The 13669-nt window shown below is 37.9% G+C and overlaps 1 pseudogene; it reads right to left on the bottom strand.

Moving 5' to 3' along the window:
* Nucleotides 1–13669, bottom strand: part of LOC129654223 (ankyrin repeat domain-containing protein 26-like) — a 131225-nt pseudogene that overhangs the window by 11095 nt on the left and 106461 nt on the right.

A 13669-nucleotide genomic window follows, 5' to 3' on the forward strand; every position in this document is an offset into this window, starting at 1 on the left:
TTTTAAATGACATGAGGCACATATACCATGAAAGAAGAAACCAAGGAGATATTTGTCCAGGGGAGGAGAGCTCACTTTTAAACCACCCACATGATGTGGTGCCTCATCGGTTCTCCCGCCACCAACAGCAATTTGGCCTCCCTCCATGGACATACTCAAAGTGCTAGGAGAGAAAAACCTGTCAGCCAAGAGTACTCTTTCTAGAAAAGTTGTCTTTCAGAAATGAAAAAGAAATAAAAACTGTCCCAGACAAAACAAACCTGATGGAGTTCATTACCACTAGTGCCGCCTCATGAGAAATGCTGAAAGAAGTCCTCAAACTGAAATGAAAGGATGTTCATTAGTGACAAAACAAATTTAAATATACAACACACTGATTAAGGCAAATATGCAGTCAAATCCAGAATACTCTAATATGTAACATGGTGGTATGTTTAAAAAGGAACTCTAGGAATAAGGCTAAAGGACAAGAGTATTAAAAACAACTATATCTCTAGTAAAACATAAAATCTGTACATCACAAACATTAGCTCAAGTTAGAAATTATTTTATAGGAACATAACAAGGGAGGTGCTGTTAAATATTGATATAGGATTACTTATCAGAACCCTCATTCTGCATAGCAGGAAACTACTGGTTGCTGTTTCCTCCACTCTTTCTCTGCTGAAACAATCTACTCTCATCAGCAGCATCACATATGTTCTCTGATATTTCCACTTCACTACTTTTGTGTTTCTTTTCTTCTTCAACCTTTAATGGAAGTTGGACACTAAGAATAATTGCTATGTATTGATATTAAAGACTTTTGTTTTCAATTTTATTATTTGACTCAGTGCTCACCCTGAATTTAAGTGATAAGAATATTTTGGCATTTATTTTAATTTTATCACTTACAAGTCACTGAAGTTTTTGTAAAATCTGCTCCTTTCTGTTTGAGGAAAAGATAAAATTCCCCAAAATTTCAAAAATGGCTTTCTTAATAAGATGCAATTATTCATATTCAGTCTTCCCCATCTGGCTGGCAGAGACAGTGAAATAAAAAGACAAAGACACAAAATTTGTCCTCTTTGGTCTTTACTACCTGGATTTTCCATTAAACAGCCGGATGTAGAGGATGTAACACCTTCACGCCTCAGAAAGGAAACCATCTTCTCTCTGCACTAAAGCTATTCTTTCCCCTCTGCCTTTTACAATTTTTTTTTTTTCACTTGGATCCGGGAGATAGCAAAAAAAAGTGACGATGTTCACTAAATTAAATGAACCAGAGTTTACCAAAACACAAGGAGCAGAATGAAACTGAGGATTTGTTAGTTAGTGTGGAATTCTGGAATATAAGTAATGCTTCCCAATTCCACATTCAATAACCATCAAACCTTACAGCTAGAGGGTACAGAAATAATTACCTAGTATTGCCCCACTATTTACCAAAAACAGCAATAAAATTTAAAAAAAATGTTCAAGGTTTTGTTTAAGGCCCTAAACTGGCACTCCCTAGCATCCTATGGCACCAAAAGAGATGATACAATTCTGGAACGTTGAATGTTTTATATTACCAAATGAATTCATCAGATTAATCAGATAAGTTAAAAGCATGACTTTGGCACAGTAACTCAATGCTTTAGTTGGGCGTAGGGCTCATCTCCTTTTTCTTTTTTTTAAACAAGAGAATACATAGAGTTTTGTTGTTTCTTTTTGTTTGTTTTGTCTTTTTGTCTGTTGTTCAAACTCAGTCAAAGCACATCTTACACAAAACAGCAAACAGTTTTAAAAACCTATTACTGAAGAAAGAAAAATCTCACAGCATCTCAGAACTCAGTCTTCTCCTTTGTAGATAAACACTTTTTTTTTTCTTTTTTGCTCAGGGTTTATACTACCTATGGGCTTCCCTGGAGGCTCAAATATTAAAGAATCCACCTGCAATGGGGGAGACCTGAGTTCGATCCCTGGGTTAGGAAGATCCTCTGGAGAAGGGAACAGCTAGCTGCTCTGGTATTCTTTCTGGCCTGGGGAATTCCATGGGCAGAGGAGCCTGGCAGGCTATAGTCCAAGGGTTCAAAAAGAGTTGGACATGACTGAGCAACTATCACACACACACACACACACACACACACACACACACACACACACACTCTATCTATGTAACAAAATCACACATGTCAAAACTTTCTACATTTTAGTAAACAACATAATGGAAAGGTCTGTCTCAAAAGAAACATCTGAGAGTGCTGATTAAAGCATATGTGGGAGCACATGTATTTGTTATTAAAAAGATCCTGAAGTGGCCATGCTGGAAATCTAAGTGCCCAGCGACTGTGGAAAGCAGAGAAGATCACACATATTCAACCACAATGAAGAGATTAGAGGGAACACATGTTCATGTCCCATCTATCAGTCAGTGCTTTCTTCCCATTCTATGGAAATATAACTTATATTTAACCCAACAGCTTTAAAGAAAAAAAAAAAGACGCAAAACCTTAGCTGATTATTCTTCTTAAGCAATCTCCTTGGTGCTTATTCTAGCTCAGAAGACCACATGGTACATAGCTAAATGAGTTTACCAGTCCATATGAACACTGACGGAGAAGAATTAGATATGAGAATTGATTGAAGGACAAAAGCCATGAAAATAGTTTCCTGAATTCCTGTTATTGAGATAATAATCGATTTCTACACAATTACTGTTGGGAAGCATAGTACAAAATAGCCATGTTAGGAGAAAGTCCTTGGGGAAATGGTGAAGGGCCAGAAGTACCCAGCTTTGTGTACTGTGGACAGAAAAACATCTCCTGCCTTTGGTTATGCTCGGCGCCAAGATTTAATAATAAATAGAGATGTTACTTGAGAAAACGGGTTGTGGAATAAGCACGTGAGTCACTTAGAGTGCACTGTCCTTGAAATGTTTTTACTGATTATGTGTTAACTCCGTATGTGCTCTGCTGGCCGTATACTTTAAGCTCTTTGTTCCTGCTTCTATAAAAAGGCTTGACTGCAGAAATAAACTTGTCAGTCCTTGCAAGAGACTGTCTGAGTGTCATTCTTTCAGGTTCATTGCTTCCAAGTCCCGGGGAGAAAATCCCCAACAAGTGGCGCCACAAACAGGGACTTGAAAGGAAGGCTGAACAAAGCGACAAGCCCTGGCAGAAAGAGGTAAGCAGGATGGGACACATAGCAGTAAAATTCCTTTCATTTCTATAATGCATCATTTTTTGAAACAAAACGGTGTTAATGTTTCAAGAGATCAGTTGAATGACTGCTATATTTTACTGGAATAATTCATGGTTTCCAGAAGAGGGGACACTCAATCTAGACACATAGAAAAGGATTAAAAATAATGTTTTGTGAGCATATCAGCAAGGGTTGCATGGTCACTTATACAGGCTATCGTAGAACAAATTAAGGGCATAATGTTGATTTGGAGGTAAAAACTATTCAACCTTTACATGAATATGAGCTTAAAGAACAAGATATACAAGGTGCTTTGAAATATAAGAATGTTATGCTCAATCAGACACAATCCTTAGAAAAACAACTTAGAGACATATATATATATATATACAGGATGTGTCAAAACTGAAGCCACTTAGAACGGAGATCATTTCACTCAACGGACAGCCCAAATCAGGTTTTTCCTTCTGCTCCGTCTGTAACAGCAATTGCTAACTTTGCTCATACTAACCACTTCACTCCTCCTCGGGAGATGCCTGCTCGTGCTTTTGCTTTCCCAATACAATTTGAACAACCCGTCCAAGGTCAAAATTCTTGGGACGGTATAGATTTTGGCATGTTGTCTAATTTTAAGAAAGCATGTACTCTGTATGGACCTATTTCTCCTTACTGTATAGAATTTCTCAGAGGATGGGCTGACCATTGGATGCCATATGATTTTTTTCAAGTAGCAAAGATGGCTTTAAATCCTCAACAGTTACTGCAATGGCAAATATGGATTAGTGATGAGGCCCAACAGCTGATGATTGACCAGCAATTTCATGGTAACCCTGCCAATTTAACTTATGATATACTGACTAGAACAAGGACTATGGCCAATGTAATGGTGCAATTAGCTAATATTACCCTTGAGATGTTGCATTTCATTAAAGAAACTGCCTGCAGGGCATGGGCAAAGGTTGATAGTACTAACTCTGATGGTTCATTTGTTAAGATTATTCAAGGACATGAGGAGGAATATTCTCAATTTATAGGAAAATTAAAGGATGCAATTGAAAAATCTATTAAGGATGTGACTTTACAAAATATTATTTTAAAACAACTTGCTTTTGAAAATGCTAATGAGGAATGTCAATCCATGCTTAGACCAATTCGAGAGACTAACTCTCTTATGGAATATTTGAAAGCATGTAGGGATATTAGATATATGTCCCATAGAGCAAAATTGGTGGCATTGGAAACCTTTATGTACAAAAAGCTGCTAATGCCAAATATTTTAACTGTGGGAAGCCCAACAATATGAAAAAACAATGCCACATACCAACACAGATCAGAAAAAATAATACTACTTCTAATAAGAAGAAACCCCCAAGAATATGTCCAAGATGTAAAAAGGGGTTCCACTGGCTGAATGAATGTCATTCTAAATTTGATAAGGATGGAAACACCTTGAACCCCGGTGCACAACAAAAACAACAGGGAAACTAATAAAGGGGCCATCCTCTAGCCCCACTACAAAAGGAGCACCTAATGTTATGACGCTACAAGCAGCTACATCTAAGAGTGCTTGCATTGATATACCTAGTCCTTATGATATGGAACTAATAAAATTATACAACCCCCACAAAATTCCCACTGGATATTATGGCCCGATTCCACCCAGGACAATGGGACTGATTTGGGGACATAGTAGCTGCACAATGAGAAGTTTAATGGTATTGACCAGTGTTATGGACGAAGATTATGAAGGGGAAATACATGGTATGGTAAATGTTATGAAAATGGGAAATGTATACTTACAAAAAGGGGAACGTTTTGCACAATTATTATTTTTACCATATGTCAAACCAATGAAGGCATCTGATAAAGTTCGGCAGGGAGGCTTTGGCAGTACCAACCTTACTGCTGCACTATCCACCTTATTAAAGGAACATCAGAAAATCATGCTTACTTTATGCATACAGGGAAAGAATTTCACAGGCATGTTAGATACCGGAGCTAACATTTCTATCATTAGAGCTGCAGAATGGCCCCTTGATTGGGGTAAGGTTATTGCTCCTTCTAGACTATTAGGAGTGGGTGAAACTGATGCCACAAAAACTTTTGTCAGTGCATCCTATTTACAAGTATATGGCCCTAATCAAATTGTCATATATTACTAATATCCCAATCAATTTATGGGGATGGGATTTTCTTGAACAAATGAAAGCCACAATTTCTTTAAATGAACCTTTTAATGGGGGCCATTGAGTTAACACCGCTGCCTCTCGATTGAGAATCTGATACCCCAGTATGGATACCTCAATGGCCCCTAACTAAAGAAAAATTGGCAACTCTTATGCAATTAGTTAATTAACAATTACAAAAAGCTCATATAGAACCTTCATTTTCCCCCATGGAATTCCCCTGTTTTTGTAATAAAAAAGAAATCAGGAAAATGGCGAATGTTGATAGATTTAAGAAATGTTAATAATACCATGTTACCTAGGGGGCCCTTACAACCCGGATTGCCCTCCCCTTCTATGGTACCAAAAGGATGGTCTGTAGTTATTATTGACTTACAAGACTGCTTTTTTACTATATCTCTGCACCCTAAAGATATAAAATGTTTTGCCTTTTCAGTTCCTTCTATAAATCACATGGCTCCTATTAAAAAATTTCAATGGAAGGTGCTACCTCAGGGAATGATGAACTCCCCTACCATTTGCCAATATCTCATATCTGTTTTATTGCAACCCATTAGAAATAAGTATCCTACTGCATTTATAATTCATTATATGGATGATATACTTCTCTCTATGGAATCTGAACTCTGTTTACAACAGTTATATAATGAAGTTACAACTGGTCTTCAAAATCATGGCCTGCTTGTAGCACCAGATAGAATTCAATGGAAAGCACCCTTTAATTATTTAGGACATGTTATGGAAGAATCTAAAATCAAACCTCAAAAAACTCAAATTTCTGTGCAATCTCTATGCACGCTGAATGATTTTCAAAAATTGCTAGGAGATATTAATTGGCTATGGCCATCTGTCGGCATCCCCACCTATGCCTTACAAAATCTATTTAAAATTTTAGAGGGATCCCCTGACCCTAATAGCCCTAGGCAGCTAATAAAAGAGGCCAAAGAAGAACTGGCCTTAATAGAGAAACACATTCAACAATCTTTTTCAACTTGGCTAGATTATGATCAACCAGTTTCTTTATATGTATATTCCCCACTGAACATTCTCCTATTGCAATTATAGCTCAACATAGCCCAATAGAATGGGTATATTTACACACTAAACAGTCTAAAAAAATTGTATCATATATTGAGAAAATAGGGCACTTAATTGTGTCAGGAAGAAGCCATGTACAAATTTTGACTGGATTTCATCCATATACAATACATGTCCCCTTGACAAAAAAAGAATTGCAAATTGCCTTACAATATAACTTGACCATGCAAATGGCATTAAATGATTTTCAAAATGTTATCTCATTTCATTTACCAAAAGGAAAATTATGAGGCTTTCTACAATGTACTAAATTCATTATAACTAATATCATTGCATCCCAGCCTATTTCCAGTGCACCCACCTATTTCATTGATGGCAACAAAAAAGGCATAACAGGGATTGTCGGCCCTGATATCAAAGAGAAATTACCCACTACCTATTGTTCAATACAAAAAGTTGAGTTATATGCTTTATATGCTCTTTTGTCATTTCAACCATTATCCTTCAACGTATATACTGATTCCAAATACCTTGCTTCCCTTTTTCCTGATTTTGTTACTGCCTTTTTATACAACCTAGATGAAGAATTATATACTCTCTTTTCACAGACTCAAGCTTTAATTTGCTCATGTACGGAACCCTTCTTTATTGCACATATATGTGCTCATTCAGGTTTACCTGGCCCTCTGGTCGCAGGAAATGATGCTTTTGACAGGCTCATAGCTCCCATTTTTACATCTGCCAATGACGAACATGCTTATCTTCATACCAATGCTAACAGATTGCACTCTAAATACCATATTCCTCTCGCTGAAGCACAGCATATTATTAAAACCTGTGATGTCTGCACCCCTCTGCACTTATGAACTACGATTTCAGGAGTTAATCCCCAGGGGCAACAGCCTAATTCCCTTTGGCAATCTGATTTCACTCACTGCTCCTTAGGAAAGTTTTATTTACTTTTTTGTCTCAGTTGATACATTTCCAGGCTTTATCTGGGCAGTTCCTTTCTCTTCAGAATCCAGCAAACACGCCATTTCCGCACTCTTACTCATCTCCCCCATTATGGGGATTCCTTCTGTCTTGAAAACAGACAATGGACCTACATTCACCTCGCATTCATTTTGTTCATTTTTATCAGAATGGAACATAACACACATTACAGGAATGCCCTATAATCCTCAGGGTCAAACCATTATTGAAAGAGCCTACCGCACCCTAAAAACTCATTTATTAAAACAGAAAGGGGGAATATGGAAGAGGAGATACACTTCTTATCCCATGAACCCTCAATTACTATTATCTTTAACTCTTTATTCCCTAAATTTTTTAAACTTAACAAAAAATAATTCTGATACTCGTGCAGATAGACATTTTGCAGAAGACAAAAACAGCAAATTAGAAATCTACACCAATATGGTATAAGCAATTTAATCAATGGCTGCCAGGAATCTTACTACTCCTAGGCAAGGGTTATGGTCTTGTCATTGCAGATGGAGAGGAAATCTGGGTTCCCCTTCACCATGTCCATTACCGAGAGGGACCCCGAGACCGGACTCCCTCGGGAAGTGATGAAGTTGATGTGAAGGTTCTCATCAATGACCCTGGAGGAGCCAATGAGGAAACACCATCATCTGAATCCTTACCTGACATGGGCTCAAGTGAAAAACATGACTCGTCAGGCTGAGCAGACACTGAAGAGCAAGAGGAACATCATAACTGTTCCTGGTTTAATAGATCAAGCATTGGAGGCTTTCATAAATATAAGACAAGTTTCTAGACTGATAAGGACATATTGCTGAATTGGTATAACGGGGGCTTATCACCCCCACGGCTCAGGATTATCATCCCCATTGTGGGGCCAAAGCAATGGCACATTTGGAAAATTCCAGCAGCTTTAGAGCACTTCGCTAATGTTTATGGGACTATGGGTGTGGTTCACCCTTCTAATTATACCTTCCTATATAATAGTACTGGCTATATTCAATAATGTGTTCACCTTCCGTACTTGTTTATTGTAGGGCATTTTGATATCGACTTATTGGCCAAGATTTTCAATTGTATTGCATATGCATTGTATACCTGCCTTAATCACACCATTTCATATCACAATGTTAGCAATGTTAGTTAAACAAAGATCTGAGTTATGGCTTCCTGTAAACTTAACTGAACCTTGGACTGATTCTGTATTTCTTTCTGTATTGTTGAAAACTGGGCTTAGGCGATCTAAGCGCATCATTGGGTGGATTATTGCAGGCATCTTAAGCCTTATCTCCACTGTGACTGTAGGAACTTTGTCTGGTACGGCTTTACATAATTCTATACAAAATCATGATTTTATCACTGCTTGGCACAAGGACTCTCATGATCTATGGACTTGACAAGCTCAAATAGATCAGCAATTACAAACACAAATTAATGAGTTATGAACTGTGGTTATCTACTTAGGAGATCAAATGCAGCAACTGACTTTCCAAACACATATACATTGTCACTGGAATTTTACTTCTTTTTGTCTGACTAGCATGCCCTATAATAGCACTGAATATCCTTGGGATAAAGTTAAGGTGCATTTGCAGGATCTCACAGATAACTCAAGTTTAGACATCAATTTGTTGAAACAACAAGTTGCTAATTTTCAGGTTAGGATACTTAGGGAATTGTATAGCACTCAATTCTATGATACTTTAACCAAAACCCTATTGTCTCTAGACCCTAGAGCTTGGCTTTCAGGAAGCAATATTTTTATACATTTATTAATCACCCTGCTCTTTTGTCATTGCTTATAGAATACAGAAGTCTCTACTCAAGACTCCGTGCCTCCCACAATGGAGTCCGACTAGCAGCTGCCGTGCTTAAATTAAAAGCAAAAGGAGAATATGTTGGGAAGTGTAGTACAAAATAGCCATATTAGGAGAAAGTCCTTGGGGAAATGGTGAAGGGCCAGAAGTACCCAGCTTTGTGTACTGTGGACAGAAAAACATCTCCTGCCTTTGGTTATGCTTGGCGCCAAGATTTAATAACAAATAGGGACGTTACTTGAGAAAATGGGTTGTGGGATAAGCACATGAGTCACTTAGAGTGTGCTGTCCTTGAAATGTTTTTACTGATTATGTGTTAACCTCGTATGCACTTTGCTGGCCATATACTTTAAGCTCTTTGTTCCTGCTTCTATAAAAAGGCTTGACTGCAGAAATAAACTTGTCAGTCCTTGCAAGAGACTGTCCGAGTGTCATTCTTTCAGGTTCATCGCTTCCAAGTCCTGAGGAGAAAATCCCCAACAATTACCTCTTTGGATGACACCGCTTTATTCATAAATGGAAAATCAAAATGGACCACATCATCAAGAAAGAGAAAAACCGAAGCAAGAGAAAATGAGAAACTCTTTTGGAAGTTAAATTTTCTTTTTCCAGAGCCAGCAACTCTACTTGAAACATGTCTATTTCATTCTTAAGCCTCTGCATATCCTTCTCTAATTCTTCATTTACATACATTTCAGATGCACTGTGACTATTAGGTGGAAAAGAATCCCCATTTTCTAATTCAGGTTCCATGCTTTTATTGTCACTAGCGCTACAATTATCTGCATTCAGTGGCTTCTGGAACGAGTCCTGTATTGCTTTATTTTTCAGATCAGTATTTTAACAACAGCAAGGGGAACGTGAATTTTTATTTGATTTCTATGTTTCATCTTACCAGAGTAGACAAGCCACAGACTAGAATGACATGCCTGTCCCGTGTCTAATTTCCAATTAGTGGGATCTCGCCTCATATTTTGTGACATTTGCATATCAATCTCTTGGTCTTTCACTTCAAATATAACTACTGACTCCCCTACTTTTTTATTTTCTGTATCATTATAAAAACTCTCAATTTTCATAAACACATGTTCAATGTCTAGTTGATAATTTTCAAAGTCTACTTTATTTTCAGGGAAACAAAGCTCTGAAGATGACCAACAAGTCTATCCAAGGGACCCAGAGTTTACAGACCATGGAAAAACATTTTTGAGACTGGGTTCCTTTTGTTCAGGAAAAGCTTGGAATACTAGAGAGGCAGATACTCCAAATGCATCTTTTTCCTCACAATCAGGTATATTATTTGTGAGATTAGGAGATATTTCCTTTTGGTTTGCTCCTTATTTAGGGTTATCACGTAGTCGGTATTTTGGTATTCCTCACAAAATTTCACTGAACTTCTACTTTAACTCATTTGTGATGGGTGTTAACTTATCTTTCCATTCTAATTTTCCTTGTTTGATACACATTTTTTCATACAGTACTACACCAGATTTTGAAATTTACAGTTTTACATACCTGTGCATGGTTATTCTCATCTTCATCAAGTTTTCCTTGTTCTTCCTCTGTTATCATTTCCAAGTCTAGTTCTCTTGACAGATCTGCATGTTTAGTTAAAATTACTTAGAATGTTTAGATAAAAGACATAATCCTCATTTAAAACAGAGATCTAAAACATTGTATGAAACAACAGATTAAATCAATCTTAATCTTCAGCTGAATATTTACTTCTTTAAGAACTACTTCCAATGACCTGAAAACTTCAATAAATCATTTGGGAAATACCAAATGTCACCAGGTTACAGGCACACAAACAGCTCAAAGATTCAGTCACAGATTGATCCAAACAGCAGTGAACAAAACAATCAGAAACCAAACAAAATACAGGACAGACATATAAAGTCACCATACATTCTCTTCTCTACTTCCTAACAGGACCTTTTAACAACATGCCAAGCATCAACTGCAACATTATTCATGGTTTACAAAATTCCTCTTCCTTTTTAGCTTTTATCAGTTCCTGCATCTGAAATGCTTCCCTATACTCTTCCGACAAATTACTTTTCATCTTTTAAGGCTCAACCTGCTTTGTGAAGTTGTCTTTGATTACTGCCATCTTTCCCCTGATAAAGAGGTACACCTTTCCTTGTAGCTCCCTTAGTACTTTAAATATTTTTCTAGTGTACCTTTCTAGATTTTCCTAGTGATAGATATAGATCCGAACTGTAAAATATTTCTTTACATGTCTATCCTCTTGGCTCCTAGATTGCAGGGGACAAGCTCTTAAAAGTCACCTTGGTATATATAGCGTTGTTGTTTTTGTTGTTGTTTTTAATTTATTTTTTTTAATTGAAAGATAACTACTTTACAGAATTTAGTTGTTTTCTGTCAAACCTCAACATGAATCAGCCATAGGTACACATATATCACCCCATTTGAACCTCCTTCTCATCTCCCTCCCCATCCCACCCCTCTAGGTTGATACAGAGCCCCAGTGTCTCTTATTCAATAATTATTTCTCAGGTTTCTGCTCAGTACTAGACACTGGAGTTTAACGAAAAATGTAGAAAAGGTGTCAGAGATGGCTTTTCTAGAGATAATGACTGAGTGCAGACTTACACAGTTCAAGGGAACAGAGGGCAGGAAAGGGAGAGCATTTCAGGCTGTAGCAAGATGGGGAGAGGAGCACACACAACACAGGGTAGATATTTGTCCAAAGTGAAGGGATGGGACTGACGAAGGTCATGGCATCCAGTTCCATCACTTCATGGCAAAGAGATGGGGAAACAATGAGAACAGAAACAGAATTTATTTTCTTGGGCTCCAAAATCAATGTAGATGGTGACTGCAGTCATAGAATTAAAGGACACCTGCTCCTTGGAAGAAAAGATATGACAAACTTAGTGTATTAAAAAGCAGAGATGTTACTTTGCTAACAAAGGTCCGTCTAGTCAAAGCAAAGGCTTTTCCAGTAGTCAAGTATGGATATGAGAGTTGGACCAAAAAGAAGATTAAGCACCAAAGAACTGATGCTTTTCAACTGTGGTGTTCGAAAAGACTCATGACAGTCCCTTGGACTGCAAGGAGATCCAACCAGTCAATCCTAAACAAAATCAGTTCTGAACATTCAATGGAAACACTGACGCTGGTGCTGAAGCTCCAGTACTTTGGCCACTGGATTCGAAGAGCCGACTCATTAGAAAAGACCCTGATTCTGGGAAAGGTTGAAGTCAGGAGGAGAAGGGAATGACAGAGGATTAGATGGTTGGATGGCATCACCGACTCCATGAACGTGAGTTGAGCAAGCACCAGGAGATGGTGAAGGACAGGGAAGCCTGGTGTGCTGCAGTCCATGGGGCCATGTAGAATCAGACACGACTGAGTGACTGAACAACAGCAACAGGGACAAGTGATGAGGGCGCCAGCAGCAGTTCAGAATTCTAGAGCAAAGGACTGAAAGGGCTAGAGATAGAGGGTCAGGCAGAAGTCAGATTATGAGAGCATCAACGGTGCTTTAAGAGGTCTAGACATTAATGTGACTCAGAGTGCCTCATGGTCACATGTGCTTTTGAGATTGGTGACTCTGAAGACCACGGGAGGGAGGAATCTGAAGGGCATACAAATAACCAGAGGAAGGTGAATCTGAAGGCATTAATACTGGGAATAACAAGGTGATGCAGGCCTGAACTGAGAGAGTGTTTACAGAAATATTTAGGATATAAAACTTTCAGGGTACAGTATAGAATAAATCTTTAAGAAACCAATAAATGTACAAATCCAGGGATCCTGGAGGATAAAATAACTGCTAGCTCTTTTATAAAATGTATTGACTGAGAAGAAAATGATCAACATGAGCTGACTGAAGTGGCTTCTATATATTTTTCTATTTTGTAGTTTTCCTATCTCACATCGTCCAGTGTTGAAGGGACTCATGTAGGCATTTTTTTGAATTTGTTTTTCCTGGACCTACCAAGTTCATGGAGAGACAAGAGCAAATGACTCAGTTGTATAGATTAAAAGAAAAAAAGACAAACACGTTGAGTTTAGAGCCTGTAGTCATGAGAGAGTCATTTCCTAGGCAGGTTGATAGGGAGTCTAGGGGTCCCCAAGGAAAAAGGGGTCTAGAATTCTCAAGGAGGAAGAAAGGACAAACTTTTTTCTTTTTCAACATTCCTTAGGATTATATAATAATAATGCATCCTGCCTAAGGACAGTCTTTGGATTAAACCTTCTGTTATCTTAAAATGTAAATTATGGGAGTAGGTCTGATGAGATCTTTACAACCTCCAGATATTCTTTGGATTCATTGAAGAGTATATAACTTCATTGTTAACACTAGCAAGCGGGTGCTCTTTCTGCCCCCTTCTGATGCCTATGTCAGAAGCTTTCTCTATCTCCTTTATACTTTAATAAAACTTGATTACACAAAAGCTCTGAGCGATCAAGCCTCGTCTCTGGCCCCAGATTGAATTCTTCTCCTCT

The sequence above is a fragment of the Bubalus kerabau genome, chromosome 5 (assembly GCF_029407905.1).
Source record: "Bubalus kerabau isolate K-KA32 ecotype Philippines breed swamp buffalo chromosome 5, PCC_UOA_SB_1v2, whole genome shotgun sequence".
Classification (NCBI taxonomy): domain Eukaryota; kingdom Metazoa; phylum Chordata; class Mammalia; order Artiodactyla; family Bovidae; genus Bubalus; species Bubalus kerabau.